Raw genomic sequence first — 21,474 nt, 5'->3', positions numbered from 1 at the left:
CAACTAATATCTGATCCGAGCGCTGTACTAAATGATTTCTTTGCGAGTCCAAGAATACAGGAATCAGTCAAATCTGACAGAAGAGGATTTTAGTGACCATCCCAGCATTGCAGCAGTAAAGAACAAATCATACCAGTCCTAGAATGAAGGGGTAGTTTCTAAAGAAACTGTGATGCTGCGTCGGTGGGGAAGTAGTATACAAAAATTTGGTTTTATCAACGGAGTTGATAATGTAAATTGGCCACCGTACAGAGATTCTAAAAGCTGACGTTTCGACCGTTAGCCCTTCGTCAGAGCGAATCGGTCCTACTTGACTTTACTTTCACGGAAATCAAGACGGAAGTTATAACAGACAACTTATTCAAGATGAATGCCACGAAATCTACTGGTCATGATGGCCTTTCCCCAACGATTCTGAAACTATCTGCTGCAGCCTTAGCTGCACCACTGACGACTCTGTTTAACTACTGTATTGGCACAAGTAAATACCCAGATGACTGGAAAATGAGTAATGTCACCCCTATATTCCACAAAAAGGATGAAGTAACCAACAAGAACAATTACCGACCAGTCAGTGTCCTTCCTGAAATCTCCAAACTATTTGAAAAAGTAATGTTTGATCAGCTGTATGCCTCCTTCGCACCTATTTTATCATCCAACATGTTGCGCTTCCTCAAGGGACACTCCTGTGCTGCGGCGTTAATCAAGTTGACGGATGATTGGAGAAGCGCCCTGGACAAAAAGAAGCAGACGGGAGTGGTTGCCATCGATCTGTCGAAGGCTTTTGACTGTATATGCCATAATCTTCTACTTGCAAAAGTACAGGCGTATGGCGTTCAAGAACCGGCTCTTCAACTTTTGAGGTCATATCTGCATGACCGTAAACAAAGGGTAATATGCAATAACAAGTGCTCTAGCTGGTTACCGTTACGATGTGGCGTCCCACAGGTAAGAGGAGCGCTCAATTTTACTTAATTAGCCACATTAATTACAAGAATGGTTTTCGCCAGTTTTCTCTCTCGTTTCGGAAGTGTTTCATTCTCCCTTGGCCCACTGGTTTCACTGCATTTCGTAGATTCACGTTATTTCCGATCCAACAACCTGTACCAAATCAAACTACTACTTTTTCTTGGTGACCTATTGATTTTCTTTGTAAACACTAAGCAAGGTTAACCAGTACGTTATCCGTTGTCATGAGCTCTCCAGACTTCACCTTTACTTCTTTTGTTCCGTACTTAGCAAATTTCAACATAGTCTCAGTCTCCAGCCGTGGTTGTCTCGGTGCGCCCGCAATCCTCCCCACCACCACAACTCTTTTGACCCGGATTGTAGCAGCTATCTTAATTGCCTGTTAGCCCCCTCGGGTCTTAAAGGGTTAACAACTTTTTTTACAATAAATAACTTCTGGTTCAATTACAGACTCATCTTTCTGGTAATCTCTCGCCATTTTCCAAAGTTTACCCATAGTTGTAGTTCACTGTAACTGGACCATTTGTGTTAAGTGTTGTGCATCCCACGGATACGCCCTTATAGGCGTCTTATATTAAAAGCGGCGTAATTTAGACACTCGGCAACATGGAAGCAAAAAATAGCAAACACAAAGAAGGCATTGCTTGGTACTTTGTATAATATCAATTTTAACAAAATCTAATAATAATGTCATACAAAATTATTAGAATGAAGATGAAAAATAATGATCGAATGAAAACATTTCCGGGAGAAATTTCAATTACCGGAAGAGAATTACAAAACTAAAGAAATAACTACGTAGAAGAAGAGATTTGTTGAACAATTTAACTATAACAGAGTGCGATAAAGTTGAAAAGTTTAAAAAACTTAAAAGCCATCTTGGTTAAAAGTTTAAAAATGCGACGACGTTTCGACGTTCGCTTAACGTCATTATCAAGTCAATAATTCGCCTTGTCACACGACGGCTATATTGTCCCGGGAGACCAAAAAAAGCTTTGTTTTACCACGCCTAGCCTCACCCCCATGGTTTCCACTGCGATCTAACGTTAATGGTTTCCACTGCGAGACTTGGCTTGGTAAAACAAAGCTTTTTTGGTCTCCCGGGGCAATATGGCCGCCGTGTGACAAGGGCGAATGAGTGAAATGAGAACGAATATAAATGTAAAAGAATTTCTAGGAGACACGAATAACAAGGTGAAAATATGCAAGTAACAAAGTATTCGCGCGCGAAGTCACGTTAAAAGTTTGGCGCGAATTCTTTATAGTTAAATTGTTCGACAAATCTCTTCTTCTACGTAGTTTAAAAAGCGATAACCAACTGCATCTTTTCAGGGGACTTGAAAAATGCAGCATTCGTCACACAAAGTGCTAGAAAGCAATTGAAACTTTTACGTCTCTGCCGGAATTTCAACCTCACTCCGACCTTGCGAAGTAGGATGAAGCCAAGTTGCGAAAATGGAAGAAATCTGCTGACAATTTCCAGAAACAAGCTATCAACGAAGACTTGAAATCAAAGCTGGTCCAGCTCAAGACATTAAAAGAAGATTTTCGCAACATCCATGATGAAATTCGCTCCAATTGCTCAACCATCCGTCGCATTGCCATAATACGGATATTGTCATGATCACTACGAAAGAGTCAGTTTCAATCCCTGATGAAGATTCGTGCTCAAAAATTGTCTCGCTTGATCTACAACAAAGTAGACGTCGACAAACATATTAACAACTTTTCATCCTACCACCTATCATTCTTCGAGAAACTTGTCCTTTGCTGAGGACTACAATTTGCAATACCTAAAAAAATTAAGTTGCTCGTGCTCACTGATTTCCTCAAAGGGTCAATATTTTGGTAAGTTCAAGTCTTCATGAGAAAGAAAATCGTCTTCGTCGAGGTATTAAACGACATCAAGTTTTAGTTAACGATGTGGTACTTCAGACAGAGCTGTGAAATCTTGGCGCGGCCAGATATATTCCTTTGGTTCCTTCTCTTTTTTTCGATGTTTGGTATTTAACATGACATTGACCTGTGAGAAGGAAAGAGGATTCAAAAGTCAGTGTGTTTTTTGTTTTTTGGAGTTGTATTGATTGTCTTGGTTTTTTACTCACGTTAACTTCCAGTAGGCAGGTACTTACAAATTGGCCTCGGTAACCGTGGCCAGAATTTCTCTAGTTACATATCAAGATTAAAAAAACGGCTTCTCTGAACTGATAAAACAGTTCTTACCGCTCAATACGATGCCGTCAATACATGTTGACCACATTAAATCTAATAGTTTTTAAACATAGTTAAAAACATTTTTTGTCTCTTATACGTAAAGTGTTTATGAAACTTGTAACTCGATGAGAGTGTTTGGCGCCTCGCTTGCTGAATTATCTTTACTCATCATCAAATCTAACCGTCTTCTGGATTCCGTAGCACCCTGAAAACTGTATCTGAAGGTCAGGGAAGCCGACACTATTTTTTATCGAGAGGGACCAATTTTGCGGTCGAATTTGTAAGGAACCAGATCTTTCGCTGCTCATCTGTTCTTGAGTATGAAAACGTATCCTCTTTATTTAGTTATGAGCGATCATGAAAAAAGTGAGTTTCAAATGAGAGGAAGTCTTAATTTATTTATATGTGTTATACGCCATTTCTATCAGGTCATGCACGGTCATAAGTGTCTGAATTACAAGGATGGACGTGTTTAAGCCAATTCTGACCAAATTAACTCGCCCAACTCAATCGAATCAAACGTCGGACTTTCAAGCGCCTTATTCTTGTGTTCCGTTTTGCAACTGATTTGTCTGGCTTTAAGCATACGAGGAAAAATGTGCAATAACTTCTAAAACACAAACCTTGGTGGTACAAGTTTCAGGTTTTCAACATGGTCCCAGATGGTGTTTTGGAAGAATCTATGTTGACGAATCCAAGGGAAGTGACCGCCTTTGTAGCCAATGCGGTCTTTTCGATGTTTTTCAAGGAGCTAAACAACAACAAAAAAATGAAGATATTGCTCTGAGTTTCTATTAATCGATGGTTTCCGTGGAAACGACAGAGGGGATGTTTTATTAGTTTAAGACAAAAATTGACCCACTTAGTGATTGCACTCAAACTGGAACATAGCCAACTTTGGCCGCCACTTCGTTCTCAGGGTATCTGGGTGGAAAGCGGAAGAGAGACCAGGGCACGTGGTTCCTATTTTTGTATCATTTTCCTATTTTCTCTTCTGCTGCCAAAAGGCAGAGTTATGTTACAGACTGCCCTTTCTTTACGAGGTGGAGAGCACCTGACCGTTCCCTGCCATTTATCAGGAAAGTTAACACGTACATGAAGGCACAGCTCTGCTGCATGGAGAGGCAGATCCCCGCTTGACACACAACTTTCGAGACTCAATGGATCTTGGTGAACAATGTTGAAGTGAAGATCTCCCATTTGTTCTCCAGTCTCAAATGGATACTAAAAAGATACAGGTTTTGAAATTAGAAGAGCCTGTTTGTATATTGTACCATTTCTCACCGAAGTGGAGTAACCCATGACTACTTCCAACGACATTTTCGGAGATGTCTCGGAATTGGTTGGATAGTTCGCCCTGCTGTTCGGTGTGGAATATACCTTTACAATTATTGGTCTCTATTCATACTACGCAAGCTTAATAACTCACTGAGTAACGGACGAAAGCATTTATTGAGCGAAATAATTTTATCATGATAGGAAGCCATTTTGTTTCGCTTTGTGTGTTCGAAGAATATAAGTAATTTGTAAATCAAATGTCCCTTGTCGACAAGAGGATTAAATGCAAAAAAGTTCAAAAACCCCCATTAACTTGTATGGTACTAAATAAATAAAGAATTATTGGTCATCTCATGCGCCTCTCAGAGATGACCAAGAGCCTATGGCTTGGAGCACAATGTATGATACTAAATATGTAAATATTTTACTTAATGCTCTACCTCGGATATTGCCTTTCTAGCTCTCTGGTTTGTTCAATCACAATTTCGGTTATGAGCGCATATACCGTACGACCTAATATGGAAACTGACTGCGTCAAGTGTTGCCAATCTTAAAAATATGTGTGGGAATCGAAATTTCTCGGAACACAATTCCGGAAAAAGCAGAAATTGACGAAAGTCTTAATAAAACAATTATTCCATTCGCACTTGTATGAGACTTGTTAGAGCCAACTCATATCCAATGCGCACTCACGGAATACTGATCATGGTATGAACTTGATCCCTTGCTGATATATTTTGGACAGTTTGAATTGCAAAATTCGCTCACAAGGAAATAGGATATGATGTTTCGAAATACACTAACACAAGGAAATAGAATGAAAGTGATGTCGCGAAATACATTAAATCAGTTGCACAGACTTACCATTCCCGACAACATGATGTAGCACATGATACCGAGTGACCACCAATCACAGCTCGAGTCATATGGCTCAAGCAAGATGACCTGGAATAAATACGACTCAGGTTAGAAATCCATCACTAGCTTTCGTGTGTCAGAATTACGTCTACTATCCTGGAAGGTTTTTCGAAGCTTTCGGGAAGTAACACAATTTCCCCCTATTTGTGATATGATAAACCGGAACATTGAGGGTCAAGGGGAAACGTAAATCACTGTTTCATGTGGGGCCAGTCATTCATTTTTACCCGGAATTTACCGCTGTTTGAAAGGTGCACCCCCTGCTCAGTGCGAATGGAAAGTTCAAGTCATTGTTTCCCTAAGGGTTAGAGAGTTTTGTTCACCCCAGGGGGCTAGTGAGTTTTGACCCATGACACGTGACACGTTCTCCTCTAATCGGAAAACGTATTTGAGTTGGGAGGTATACCAATTCAATATAATAAGCCACACAGAGGCCTGAAATAGTCTATCACTGACTATTTACTCATGAAACGTACTATGTTTGCAATATGCACTTATAAATAAATAATGCAGTGGCCCTTGCATGGGCACACTCGGTGCAAAGCTGAGACTAGATATCTTTTTATACGGCAGTTACAAAACACAGGTCACAGGTCATTGTTTTACCAATACAGAAAGTATCCTAAACATTCTTAAAAGCTAACCTTAGGCCTACAAACGTTTGTTTAGGCCTAATTAGGCCTAAGGCTAGCTTTTATGAATGTTTAGGATACGTTCTGTATTGGTAAAACAATGACCTGTGCCCTGTGACCTACGTTTTGTACCTGCCGTCTCTTTATATTATTTTAACGTTGCTTATTTAACCGCATGGATGCATAGCGATTGTTTAAAGTGTATTGTAACAAATTCAGTTCTCGAACAATTACCGTAAAGCTCATAGTTGAGCCGCATATTCAACGACGACGTCGTCGCGATCGGCTGTGTATACGATCTGCATGTGCGTTTTCAGAGAGTTTACGGAACGATAACATCTACGGTGATGATAATACTATTGTTTAAAAAATGAGGGGAATTTGTCATGCCGTACGTGCTGCACGCATTTTAGAACATTTCTTTGCCATACGCTAAAAACAGCAAAGTCAACTGTTTTGACGACAGCGTGAGTATTCATAAATGACCGTAAATGAATACTTTATTCTCTATATTAAATGTCAAATACTTCGTAGCAATTTTTTGGTCATATTGTAAATTGTACAACGTGCACAAGATAGAATAATAACTTACAGCGCAAAGTTATATTCTTTAAGGTAGAGTTTTCGTTTCCGTTGTGACTTCTTAAACTACCTATTTTTTACAATGACGTTAAATGACCAGACCGATATTACGTTCAAGTTTTGTGATGAGGACGTCAATACGTAACGATAAATATTCAAATTTTCTGTACGCTTCTACCTCGCTTTGCTAAAAGAAAACCACGTTACCTCAAAATATTTGTGGTATTGTGAGTATTTTGCGACTTTTCAAAGTTGTTCACGTCGTATAATGTGGACGAAGTCTCCTATCACATGTTTTCTTTATTTTCCGGCTCTTTGTAGCATTTACGTCGCCTTAAGCCCTGGCCAAACTATTGAACAAAGTTGGATTCAACGCTCCAAATTTGCTCGGTCCAACATTGTTCGACCGGTTTGGACACCCATGTTGGATGATATTCGTCCAACATTTTTTGTTCGATGAAGTGTTGGATAGAGTTTGCTTTTGATCAAACATAATGATTACGCCCAACAATTCTGCTCGACAATATTGCAGTGATTTGGGGTAGACTTTCATATACCGGACCAAAACGGCGGAAGAACCATTGTTACTCTGATTAAGCCTTGTTGATTTGTTTTATGGGTGTTAATTATTCCGGATCCGGTATATGAAAGACAAGCCGTGATTTGCCGCTCTTCCAACAAAGTTGTGTCCTGAATAGAGTCACGTTCGTGCTGCCAGCCAATCACCAATCACTATCTTATTTTCAAGCATCATTTGGTGAAAAGATGGCTGGCAATGACCAAGTGGACTTAGTGGTTGTTGATGAACACAAAGAAACCTTGATCAGCGAGTAGGAAGCAGGGCCATGTCTGTTGGACACCATTATCGCTCTGTGTGGAGATGTCTGGTTCAATAGCGTTTAACATTTCTGCAAATTGATCCGAGTGGATGTATCTTGCAGTGAACAAGCCCTTTTGGCAAGCCCTTTTGTACTCGTCTTCTTGACCATTGTTTGTTTTTTCCACGTTTGACTGATCCGTCCTCAAACAGCTCCAGCAGCATAAACGCTACAAGCGGTTTTTGTTTCATTGTTAGCGCCTTGCATATTTTAAAATTAAGTGCCAACTTCTATTTGGATCAATTTCGTCAAGCAATGTTGGATAGTGTTTTGCCACTACATTTACATCTAACATCTAATGTTGCCTTTGGGATTTAACTTTGTTCGATAGTTTGGCCAAGGCTTTAGCCGTCGTCGTCATAAATTAAAGTGGTTATAGATTCGTGTGCCAGTGCATGTGGCCAAGAACAGCTTCGTTTTCTAAGCTTCTCCTTCGAACACGAGACCAGGGAACTGACGGGATTGGTGCTAGGATCCTTACCTCTGGAGCGATATACAGGTCCGTCCCGCAGATCTCGTTGTCACAGATTTCTTCGAATGGCGTTCCATAATGGACAGTCCAAAATCAGCTATTTTGATGTGTCCCTCTCGGTTTATTAAGACATTGTCAAATTTCAAGTCCCTTAAACAAGAAAATACGGAGAATATGAAGGATAAACACCCAGAAAATGCCTACTTTGTAATAGGAAAATATATAACAAAAAAAAGGTTTTCACAAAGCACCATATATGGCTTTTGTCTGAAGGCGGTGCATGGTGGGCTAACGCTTGCCCATGAGATTTGAAGTTCCTGGTAGTCAATGTTTCTCATTTTTGGGTGCTTATGTGAATAGCTTACCTCCTGAAGTTTCTGATTTCTAAAATTGTTCTGTTCTGTATTATAATTTGTTTCAATGGCCCTGAGCAGCCCCTGTGGTAAGTAGTCAATAAAATTGGTAGTTATTCATTTCATGATACATACCGGTGAACGATTCCATTCAAGTGTAAAAACTCCAAGCCGCAGATAAGTTCAGAGATGTAAAATCTTAAGTAAAACACAAAAAGAGAAAACAAATGAGAAAAATAATACGTTCCTATTCTCACTGACACCACGATGTGCACGGTGATTCTAACGCAATACCTTGCGGTTGCTTCCGGAAATCTTCCATTATGTTTTTCAAGATCTGTTAACAAATCTCCGCCTTCCATAAAGTCCATTACGAGACAAGCTCGCTGATCCTGTTGATTAAATAAAAATCATTCTTATGTCGTGCCATCTTACTCTTTAGTTTAACCAGGAGCCCAGAACTTGCAGCTTGCATTTCGGATTTTTTCGATGATCTTTGTTTAGAACGACTTCTCTAATGAATAAATCTGCAATGTTGCTGATTACGTCGATGAATAAATTAGTTGTGAAAAAAAAAGCATTCAAAATTACAGTTTCGTAAGCCCATATTCCATACGAGATGGCAAAAAGCTGAAAAGGTGAGAGGCAGAAAAAACATTTGTTTTATTACGCTCTGTCGCACCGTCGACAATACCTAGTTTCTGCATGTGGATCATTGATAGCAGGTCGACGTTTCCCTCTCTCATTTTCCAAAAATGGCCAAACGTACGTATAGTGCCTGGTTACTTAAAGATCCATTGAACCATTGCTTCAAGTGTAAAAATTTTGTTTCACAGATCTCAGTGATTAAAAGGAGTCTAAAAGCACCATAAGAGAAGTAGAATGTATCAGGGTAGCAATTACGCCTGAATACTCTTCGGTCAAGTTTCTTTTTGATAGACTTGATTTGCGAATTTTTTGGAGACGATTTATCAAATCCATCAATGTCGATATATAATAACAATCTTTATCTATTTTAAGCGTTTTAGCAAGGATGGGTGGATACCATTTCCATTGTTTTTAAATCGACAGGATAACAAAGACTATAGAGGTTTTGCATGGCAGCCATGTTGCATGGCACGAACAATAGATTCTTTTTCCTATGGGAACAAATGTTCTTTCTATTGCAAAACATTTTCATTGTTCCTGCCATGCAACATGGCTGTCGTGCAAAACCTCTATTCTGATATTTTTCTTCCATATCGATATCGATACTCAGGGACGTCAAGAGTTTACTGGTAAGTCACGTGATTTGCTTAATGATCATAGCACGTTAATGTTGATTGTTGCTTAGTACTCGCACAACACAGACAAACACGTCAGACGACCGTTGTTTCTTTCACTCAGTTCACATGCCTCGGTACACTGGATACGACTGCGCTCTTGGTGTTGACCACTTGACGAAAAGAACGCAGGCTCAGGAGGAGACAAAACTTTAGCAGGTCATATAAATAGCACCGATACTTCTCCACTAGTATTGTATTTTCCGATCCAACGTAAGTGTCGCTGCTATTGAATATTTTGTTATAGGTATCGGCTCATTCTAACTTGTGCAAGGATTTTACCAGCACAAGATGGCATTGTAATTTAAGGCAATCAGTCCCTACATAGTCGACAAACTGCCCGCGCAATTCCATGATAAACTTATTCCAGCATGATAGCCCGATATTCATGGCTTCTTTTTCGCAACGGATCGTATGTTCATCTTCGGTGGTAAACATTTGTTTCACGGCATAGAACCGGTTTAACTTTTCATGTTTACAGAGCAGGACCTGTAATAAAAAAAGATGTTAAGAATCAAAGTAGAGAGTTCAGTTGCAGTTAAAATTTTAGAATAACAACGGTTGTCTAGAATAATTCAATCAACTGAGCCCCTGGTGCGTGACGATCGATAAGAATTAAAAAACACAGGATCTTTCGTTTTACGGTTAGAGTCCACTGTTTCTGTATCTGTATTGTTCGTCCATTCTATCTAAACCCACGCAAGCTCATGGGTGACGCCTGAATGCGCCAACTCCACTTCCCAAGCTTGTCTTGCGCGCAACTTCCAAATAATGCTAATACAGTAAAAACCGCAACTAAGAACCTTCATTTTTAGGAGTTAGCCTAAACAGGTTTTTATATGAATGGTAGTTAACAGAATTTTAGGCTATCTAGGTTTTTAAAATGGGTTCTTAATACTAAAGAAATAACAATTAAAACACAGCTGCAAACAAGTTGGTCATTATCCTATGTTTTTATTTTCTCCAATGCAGCTGTAATGTACTAGTATGATTTTAGAAAATAAGAACCTATTTTGAATTTCTTAGGCTAAATAGGTTCTTGTTTATAGGGGGTATCAATAACCAATTTTAGGCTAACAGGTTCTTAATTTTTAGGTTCTAAGTTAGTTGCGAGTTTTTACTGTACCTCTCAGTTCCTTTTGTATTGAAAAAATCACAACCACGAAAAAGTAGGAGCACTTTAAAGAGCAATCACTAACCGTAAATTCTTCATAGGGTTTAGCCCTAATTAATGCAATGTATCCGAATTATCGAATGACCTCACTTACCTTTCCAAAGGCACCTTGTCCAAGGATTCTATCAAAAATGAGTTCTTTGGGGCTTTCGATCCAGATTGCCTCTTCTGGGCGCGACTCATCATTCTTTGTCGATGTATTCTTCTTGGGTTTTGGCTTCTTGTTGAATGGCGATCCTGAACTTGATTTCTGGAGCTTTCTTTTAATTTTCCTTGGGCACTAAAACATTGCGACAGTGAGAAGGGATTTGACTGCTTGGTCTATGATATTGGTAAAGGACACATTTTATTAATAAAGCAGGCTGGTCGGTTTTCATTTTCATTCAATTCTTTACTGATTCACAAGATTTCTAGAAGTGAAATTACACAAAAATTGACCTGGGAAGGCATACTGAGGGCTTAGATGGTAACGAGAGAGTATCAGTAGAAACCAAGTTTGATTTTTGAGAAGAAAACAGTGTTCGTAAAAGTTTGTTAAAAGTAAAGGCATGGAATTGCCTAATCATTTCCTGTGCTCCAATATGTTTCTCGTTATGAACGTCAAGACATCTCGCTACAATTCAAGTTTTTTTCACAACGCGATTTGCAACGATTTTTTTGGGTGTGTGATTAGGTGCGCCTATCAAAAGTGCAACGCAAAGGCAAGGAAAAACGTTCTTGAACACTTTCTTCGCTACTGTGTCAGCGTAAGTGCAAAACCGATTCTTCAAGAAAAACGACTGGAATCCTCCCTCCGCATATTGTAGCTTGCAAAGGTCAGAATCGTAACCGGTAAAGTAAGCAATCTCGTGGAAATCCTAACCTTCTGATTTTGACCTCATCAGTGGAATTTTTGAGAGATATTGAAATCGGAACTAACTGAAACGTTCTTGTACGCTTCAGTCAATATTTCTGTCTGCTGATACATTGAACACTACATCGTTCATAAGGTTGAAATGGTCTTTTCAAACTCAGGCGAGACCACCGAATTGATCGAACGCTCTTATTCCAAATTGCATGGGAATATCACGTGACAATTTGTTCATGATTTTCTGTTGTGAAAAACGTGGGATTCTTCGTCATAATAATTGCAACAAGGATTTCTTCCTCGCGCCACTCGCTGGCAAAAAATACTTGACAAATGTAATTGTCCTATGGAGGCTTATGGACGAAAAATCAAGCTTTTGCTTACCTTATCTTTCAGATCAATTTTCTTTGCTGTCAGGTCATTGGTCACGTCCGTGTGACTGTCAACCTCGCCAGAAGTAACTGACGAAGAAATACTGGAAAAGAGTGAAGTATGATTAGAGTTAAAAATTAGCTGATAACAAATCTAAACATTTTGAGATCAGATCAGAGGTCAGTGCTTCCTTTTATGGCCCATCGACTGGACAAGCACAGGATGAAATATGTGATCACAATTTAGCGAGTTGCAAGTAGAAGGCAAACCATATTTTTGCTTTCAAATGCTACTGATCAATCAATCAATCTTTATTTATACACGATAACTATTTAAAGCGACGCTTCGCTCATGGGGTCGTGTCTAAATAATTAAGTAAAATAACTTAATCAATTAGAAAATAGATAAATAGGATATACACCAGCTACTGTAACAATCATATAGCTACTTACAGTTTAAAATACTAACAAAATATCTTACAAGTCTAAAACGATAAAAGCTTAAAATTCTAAAATACAAGGTGTTACTCTGGTATCGACTAATTATTAACACTAATTATACTTAAAATTCCTCCCTTCCGTTTAATGTTTGAGGGGAGATGCATTCGAAATCTATGTGTAGCAGAGCCTTCGACTGTCTTGCCATGATAGCGTATTTCTTAACATTGTCTATATCGTCATTAAGTTGAGGAACCAACGTGTTCCAAACTATTGCTCCTCTTCGAGCTATAGAGTTGTTCATATAGTTGGTGTTAAAACGAGGGACATCAATTTCCAGTTTTCCTAAGTTGGTATCGCTAAATGTTATCATTGTTCTTAATAGCTGACATAGCGTCTGGGGTCAGGTTACTGTGGATTTTATACATAAGCTTAGCTAAGCTAATTTTATACATAAAGGCTTAAGAAGACCAATTAGCATTTTTCACAACATCTCTATTAGACATCTCTCAAGGTAGTTCAAAGATAATTTAAAGCAGCTCTACGATGCAATTCTCCTGAAAATGCTTTAGTTCAGAGAACGTACTCGTGATGCGATATTCATTTCATTTAAATTGAAATATTTCGCATTTTTATGTGACTGAGTGTTTAATGTAACCAAGGACCCGTTTCTGGAATTCCCGGTAACTTTCCGGTCCCGGCGAGTGGCCCGGTAAATACCCCATAACGTTTCCGGTGCTTTTCCCTGCTTTTTGAATGTTGTCGTCAACGAAGCCTAATCTCACTCTGCAACGCCGTCCTAACTCTGTCCTATCCATGACTCTTATTTCACAATTTCAGAAGAAAAATAAAATTAATTTTGTTTCCGGCAGAATCTTTCCTTCAAAGGTTTAGATCGTCTTCATCGTCACGTAATTTCTTGGACCTGTAAATTAGTATCAAGAAGTACAAGTTCCGACATGAAAACGAGTCCCGGTAGGTTAACTGGGGCGGTGGTTACCGGGGCATTTGAGAAACGGTCTCCAGAGTCATAGACAGGAGGCCACACTTCGAATATTGCAGTGTTGTGTGGGGAAACTGCAACTTAACGCTTTCAAATAAATTGCAGAAGCTACAAAATCGTGCTGGCCGAATTTTAACTTTTTCCAGTTATGACACTGATGTTGAAGATTTATTTAGTAAACTTGGGTGGAGAAAATTAAGTTCTCAGCGTGAAATAAAGAAAGCTATTACGGTATTTAAATCCTTAAATGGTCTTACACCTAAGTATCTAAGTGAGCTGTTTGTTAACCGTTCTGATGTAACTGAATATGTATTGAGGGACTCAGTAAACAAACTTGCTGTTCCATTGCCCCGCACCAACTTTTTGAAAAACAGCTTTAGTTACAGTGGTACGGTACTTTGGAAACGTTAACCTTCTGATCTGCGGCAGGCAGAATCTTTAAGTGACTTTAGTCATCTACTCAACTCATTTTATCCTCTTAAGTAATTTTTGTATTTTTAGACACGGCATTCATGTAAAGCAGTTTTTATGGTTTTGGATTAGATGTAGGATTGGATATTGTTAGTTAGATATAGTTAGTTTAATTATGTAATTACATATGAATTAATAACTGATGAATATCCCGTGTTGAAATAAAGTTCACAAACAGGACTATTTGGGTAGGGGGTAGGAAGACGGGGGGGGGGGGGGAATACGAAATAAGGAAAAGTGGGTGTATCTCTAGTTTTTTGGCGTTTAGTCCCTGTCCAGTTACGGTATATCTCCGCTCCTTGTCCTTTGAGTCGTTTGTAAAAATCCCCTTTCTCATTCTTCCCCCGATAAATGGGGAACGCTAGGCTACGTACATTTACTAGTTTTTTTTTGTACGCCGACGAAGACGGACGGAAATATGCGAATCCTTCATTCAGCTTCGTGTGGCCTTTTTTCGCTTCCTAGAAACGCAGAATAATAATCGATCTGTCTCTTTGCTGGAAATCCTTGAGAAAGGCAATACCTTTTCAAAGCATCAGTGGGTGAGTCAATCGTAACCGGCAAATATATTCGAACACGTCCAAATGAAATAAAGACATTTTTCTCATCTAGATTGTTTTCAAAAAAACAGAAAGGCAGAAGAAACCAGCAGTAAGAACTAAACGGCTGCTATCGTTAATTGCGCTGTGGGTGGAACCATCTTTTTTTGCAATGAATAAATCAAAGTTTAACATATGAAGCGCTACTTTTCTTACCTTGTGTCATTATTTGTTCCTGTAATAAAATCGAAAACACTTTTAATAGCGATAAACGTCGCGAAAAATGTGTTCATAACCATGGCTTTCTCGGCAGAATCGCTTCCAATCCAGTAAAATAGCTACCTCTAAATGAAAAGGCTTACGTCATAATGAGTATTATGACCTCGCGCGAGCGGAGGGATTCCATGAGCCTCGCTGGAAATATTGACGTAGCTCAGATATAAAAAGGACTGCGCAGTTTTTGACCTGGCCCCAGGTTGTTTAAAAGGTGGATAACGCTATCCACCGGATAAATCTCGATCCATTGGATACTACAATTGGTTTTGCTATGACTTATCCGCTGGATAGTGATTTATCTACCTAACGGATGTCGATATCCATCGTTTGGGGCTAGGTCACAATTTCCTTTTCAGAAGGATCACTCATGTTTTTTTGAATTGCGGTACGGTTGATTTATTAATAGCAATGTAATTTATACAGCGCATTTGTGTGGCTTAGCGACAGTTTTTCGACCTTATTCGATAATACTAGAGGAGTCTAACCATGTTTAGATGTCATTCTCAGTTCACAGACCTTGAGTGTTTGTCCGATCGCAGGGGCTCCTCTCCCAGAGACTAAGCCAAGCAGTCGGCAGTTTTGCAAATCTGACGAGTATGCGAACGATGAAAACCAGTTGCATACGAAACGAACGTGAATGAAAAGAAAGGAAAAAAAAAGGAAAGGAAAGGAACTTTATTTAAGTGTCTGGTCGTTTTAGCGCTGAAGCACTAATTGGGGACACCGTAAATGAAATTAACAATTAACACAAATCAAGTCAAATGTTGGTTTTTGAGGAGAGGGGAAACCGGAGTACCCGAGGAAAACCTCTAGGTGCAGAGTAGAGAACCATCAAACTCAACCTACATTTGACGACGAGTCTGGGAATCGAACCCGGGCCACATTGGTGGGAGGCAAGTGCTCTCACCACTGCGCCATCCCTGAACCCCAAGGTGGGTCGTATGCGTCGTTTGTCAGAAATACTCCTTCTATCTGGCATCATATCATTCATAACACATACAAATTGCGGCGAGGAAAACGTAGAGAGGACAAGTAGCAAGCCCTGTGCCACAGCACGCAGGCAATTTTTAAAAGTGGGGTCTTTTCTCGATTTGCTTAGAAAAATCGAAAAGAAAATGCTTTGCTCGCTGGGTGATTTCTGCAAAAAGGGAAGGAGAGCCTAAGGACGCTTTCCATTGGACAGAACTGACCGGCCAGACCGGGCATTTGGAAGAACTAACACTTGGAGAATGATATGTACTCCTCCAGAAGAATACGAGGGATTATCATGCAAGTGTTCTTTCAAATTGTTGCTAGATTTCGCTCACAAAGTGCTAGGATTAACTCCCCTTGGTCTCGCATTAATTGTCAACACCTCCGTCAATCCCAGCCAAATAAAATATCTTGATGACAAATCTTATTTCCAACAATTCGACCAAAATATAAATCATCTAATATCTTTCATTGTTCAAGATGGGGCAGTTTCCGGTTTTTGCGATACAATTAATGTTGGGAGTCCAGCAAGCGGCTATTTCGTTCACAGAGATCATTGGCAGAGATTGAGCAAGTGGCCGAAAATTTCTTTGCTTGAGCTAAACAATCGCCTGAGTTGATTATTGAGGAATAGCATCAAATGAAGATACCCGTGCAGAGGGCGTTACAATAACTCTTAAATTGGCGAGGGCGCTAGATTCGAAGCTTACGCTGCAATCGGAGTTAGTCTTCGCAATGGAGATGTTGTTTCCCGTGTACCGCGATTGCCTCGATCTTGGGAAGAGGTTGTAAATATTGAACGAGGAATTACATGTCTTTCCTCTTTTGGAAATACTAGGACAATTCGTTTTTTCGACTCTTTCCTGACGAAGTAAAAAGATCCCTTTCTGTGAACTGAACGATGGCAAGTCCTCTCGATCCAGCACTGCTTGGTGTCAAGTACAAAAAAATGCGACGTCTTAGTTGCTTTGACTCTTGGTCTTTTTAGCCTGCGTGGCAGGCCGTAAAAGGGGAATGAAACATCTTCTAGATGCAAAACAAACTTGTGAGCACACGAACCTAAAATCTTACAAAGGGCAAACATGACGAACGCAAAACCGAATGAAAGGACCCGAAATAAGAAATGTTTACACCTCAGTGATATTGGGATACGCTGACTGAAACGTTAAAGTGTTAAAAAATCCGCGTTACTTCTATCTTTGTGAATTGGTGTTGTAGCCATTCGTGTCAAAATAAATTGAGTTATTGGGTAATTAAATCCGGATTTCTATCATGCGGTGGGAGCTAAGTTGGGGTTCAGTCAGTTCAGTGAGAAAGTTTTAATGTCGTTCGCCGATTAAGAAACTCAAACCTATGTTGTGAGCGAAAACTCAATTGCAATGGCACCTAAAAAGTGAAAATGTTGGATTCAGCCGTCTTATGGAAATGTTATGAATAAGATAGTTCATCAAAATCTTGCATGTTGAAATGATGAAAGCGTCAGTACAGAACTCCCGGCAGCGGTATGTTGGAAATACCCGAAATTTATTTTCTTTGAGCTGTTCTTTGCACCAGCATCATCCGCGGGTGTCAATTTTTTTATTGTTTCACGGTCTTGATGTTAGTAACCTAGGGGGAGGTCACCGCATTATTCACAACACTGTTAATTTCGAAACTTTGCAGCTGGTTGCCAGTACATGTAGCTGGTAAAAGGAGTGCTCAATTGTACTTAATTAGCCACATTAACTTGACAAAAATGGTTTTCGCCAGTTTTCTCTCTCGCTGCGGAAGTGTTTCACTCTCCCTTGGCCCACTGGTTTCACTGCATTTCGTAGATTCACGTTATTTTCGATCCGACAACCTGTACCAAATCAAACCACTACTTTTGCTCGGTGACCTATTGATTTTATTTGTAAACACTAAGTGAGGTTCACCAATACGTTATCCGTTGTCATGAGCTCTCTAGACTTCACCTTTACTTCTTTTGTTCCGTACTTAGCAAATTTGACCATAGTCTCTGTCTCCAGCCGTGGGTGTCTTGGTGCGCCCGCGATCCTCCCCACCACCGCAAGTCTTTTGACCCGGATTGTAGCTATCTTAATTGTCTGTTAGCCTCGGGTCTTAAACGGTTGACAACTGTTTTTAAAATTAATAACTTCTGGTTCAATTACAGATTAATCTTTCTGGTAATCTCTCGCCATTTTCCAAAGTTTACCCATAGTTGTAGTTCACTGTAACTGGACAATTTGTTTTAACTGTTGTGCATCCCACGGATACGCCCTTATAGGCGTCTTGTGTTAAAAGCGTAATTTAGACACTCGGCAACATGGAAGCAAAAAATAGCAAACACAAAGACGGCGTTGCTTGGTTCGTTTGTATAATATCACTTTTAACAAAATCTAATAATAATCTCATACAAAATTATTAAAATGCAGATGAAAAATAATCATCGAATGAAAACATGTCCGGAAGAAATTACAATTATCGGAAAAAATTTACAAAACTAAAAAAATAACTACGTAGAAGAAGAGATTTGTTGAATTTAAAAAAAATTAAAACCATCTTGGTTGAAAGTTTAAAAGTGCGACGACGTTTCGACGTTCGCTTAACATCATTATCAAGTCAATAATTCGCCCTTGTCACACGACGGCCATATTGTCCCGGGAGACCAAAAAAAGCTTTGTTTTACCACGCCTAGCCTCACCCCCATGGTTTCCACTGCGATCTAACGTTAATGGTTTCCACTGCGAGACTTGGCTTGGTAAAACAAAGCTTTTTTGGTCTCCCGGGGCAATATGGCCGCCGTGTGACAAGGGCGAATGAGTGAAATGAGAACGAATATAAATGTAAAAGAATTTCTAGGAGACACGAATAACAAAGTAAAAATATGCAAATAACAAAGTATTCGCGCGCAAAGTCACGTTAAAAGTTTGGCGCGAATTCTTTATAGTTAAATTGTTCAATAAATCTCTTCTTCTACGTAGTTTAAAAAGCGATAACCAACTGCATCTTTTCAGGTGACTTGAAAAATGCAGCATTCGTCACACAAAGTGCTAGGAAGCAATTGAAATTTTTACGTCTCTGCCGGAATTTCAACCTCACTCCGACCTTGCGAAGTAGGGTGAAGCCAAGTTGCGAAAATGGAAGAAATCTGCTGACAATTTCCAGAAACAAGCTATCAACAAAGACTTGAAATCAAAGCTGGTCCAGCTCAAGACATTAAAAGAAGAACTTCGCAACATCCTTGATGAAATTCGCTCCAATTGCTCAACCATCCGTCGCATTGCCGTAATACGGATATTGTCATCACTACGAAGAGTCAGTTTCAATCCCTGATGAAGATTTGTGCTCAAAAATTGTCTCACTTGATCTACAGAAAGTAGACGTCGACAAACATATTAACAACTTTTCATCCTACCACCTATCATTCTTCGAGAAACTTGTCCTTTGCCGTGGACTACAATTTGCAATTTGCAATACCTAAAAAAATTAAGCCGCTTGTGCTCACTGATTTCCTCAAAGGGTCAATATTTTGGTAAGTTTAAGTCTTCATGAGAAAGAAAATCGTCTTCGTCGAGGTATTAAACGGCATCAAGTTTTAGATAACGATGTGATACTTCAGACAGAGATGTGAAATCTTGGCTCGGCCAGATATATTCCTTTGGTTCCTTCTCTTTTTTTCGATATTTGGTATTTAACATGGCATTGACCTGTGAGAAGGAAAGAGGATTCAAAAGTCAGTGTGTTTTTGTTTTTTGGAGTTGTATTGATTGTCTTGGTTTTTTTACTCACGTTAACTTCCAGTAGGCAGGTACTTACAAATTGGCCTCGGTAACCGTGGCCAGAATTTCTCTAGTTACATATCAAGATTAAAAAAACGGCTTCTCTGAACTGATAAAACAGTTCTTACCGCTCAATACGATGCAGTCAATACATGTTGACCACATTAAATCTAATAGTTTTTAAACATAGTTAAAAACATTTTTTGTCTCTTATACGTAAAGTGTTTATGAAACTTGTAACTCGATGAGAGTGTTTGGCGCCTCGCTTGCTGAATTATCTTTACTCATCATCAAATCTAACCGTCTTCTGGATTCCGTAGCACCCTAAAAACTGTATCTGAAGGTCAGGGAAGTCTACACTCTTTTTTATGACCAATTTTGCGGTCGAATTTGTAAGGAACCAGATGTTTCGCTGCTAACCTGTTCTTGAGCATGAAAACGTATCCTCTTTATTTTGTTATGAGCGATCATGAAAAAAGTGAGTTTCAAATGAGACGAAGTCTTAATTTATTTATATGTGTTATACGCCATTTCTATCAGGTCATACACGGTCATAAGTGCCTGAATTACAAGGATGGACGTGTTTAAGCCAATTCTGACCAAATTAACTCGCCCAACTCAATCGAATCAAACGTCGAACTTTCAAGCGCTTTATTCTTGTGTTCCGTTTTGCAACTGTTTTGTCTGGTTTTAAGCATACGAAGAAAAATGTGAAATAACTTCTAAAGCACAAACCTCGGTGGTACAAGTTTCAGGTTTTCAACATGGTCCCAGATGGTGTTTTGGAAGAATCTATGTTGACGAATCCAAGGGAAGTGACCGCCTTTGTAGCCAATGCGATCTTTTCGATGTTTTTCAAGGAGCTAAACAACAACAAAAAAATGAAGATATTGCACTGAGTTTCTATCAATCGATGGTTTCCGTGGAAACGACAGAGGGGATTTTTTATTAGTTTAAGACAAAAATTGACCCACTTAGTGATTGCACTCAAACTGGAACATAGCCAACTTTGGCCGCGACTTCGTTCTCAGGGTACCTGGGTGGAAAGCGGAAGAGAGACCAGGGCACCTGGTTCCTATTTTTGTATCATATTCCTATATTTTCTCTTCTGGTGCCAAAAGGCAGAGTTATGTTACAGACTGCCCTTTCTTCACGAGGTGGAGAGCACCTGACCGTTCCCTGCCATTTATCAGGAAAGTTAACACGTACATGAAGGCACAGCTCTGCTGCATGGAGAGACAGATCCCCGCTTGACACACAACTTTCGAGACTCAATGGATCTTGGTGAACAATGTTGAAGTGAAGATCTCCCATTTGTTCTCCAGTCTCAAATGGATACTAAAAAGAGACAGGTTTTGAAATTAGAAGACCTTGTTTGTATGTTGTACCATTGCTCACCGAAGTGGAATAACCCCTGACTATTTTCAACGACATTTTCGGAGATGTCTCGGAATTGGTTGAATAGTTCGCTTTGCTGTTCGGTGTGGAATATACCTTTACAATTATTGGTCTCTAGTCATACTACGCAAGCTTAATAACTCACTGAGTAACGGACGAAAGCATTTATTGAGCGAAATAATTTTATCATGATAGGAAGCCATTTTGTTTCGCTTTGTGTGTTCGAAGAATACAAGTAATTTGTAAATCAAATCTCCCTGGTCGACAAAAGGATTAAATGCAAAAAAGTTCAAAAACCCCCATTAACTTGTGAGGTACTAAATAAATAAAGAATTATTGGTCATCGCATGCGCCTCTCAGAGATGACCAAGAGCCTATGGCTGGGAGCGTAAAACTTGATTGTATTTGTGGAACGGCGTGTTTACAGACAGAGTTATTTTAAGATTGATCTTCCCGCGAAACCAGATTTTTCCAGCCAATCGCAGGTCTTGTATGAGAAGTTATTACCCATGGGATTTAGAATGGCGACTCATGCAGGCCAAATCTTATTTAAGAAAGAACTCGTCTAAAAATAGCTTGATGTCTGAAAATTCCGTCACGTAGACC

Source organism: Montipora capricornis, chromosome 2 (assembly GCF_036669925.1).
Source record: "Montipora capricornis isolate CH-2021 chromosome 2, ASM3666992v2, whole genome shotgun sequence".
In the NCBI taxonomy this organism is placed as follows: domain Eukaryota; kingdom Metazoa; phylum Cnidaria; class Anthozoa; order Scleractinia; family Acroporidae; genus Montipora; species Montipora capricornis.
This window is presented reverse-complemented; position numbering follows the sequence as displayed.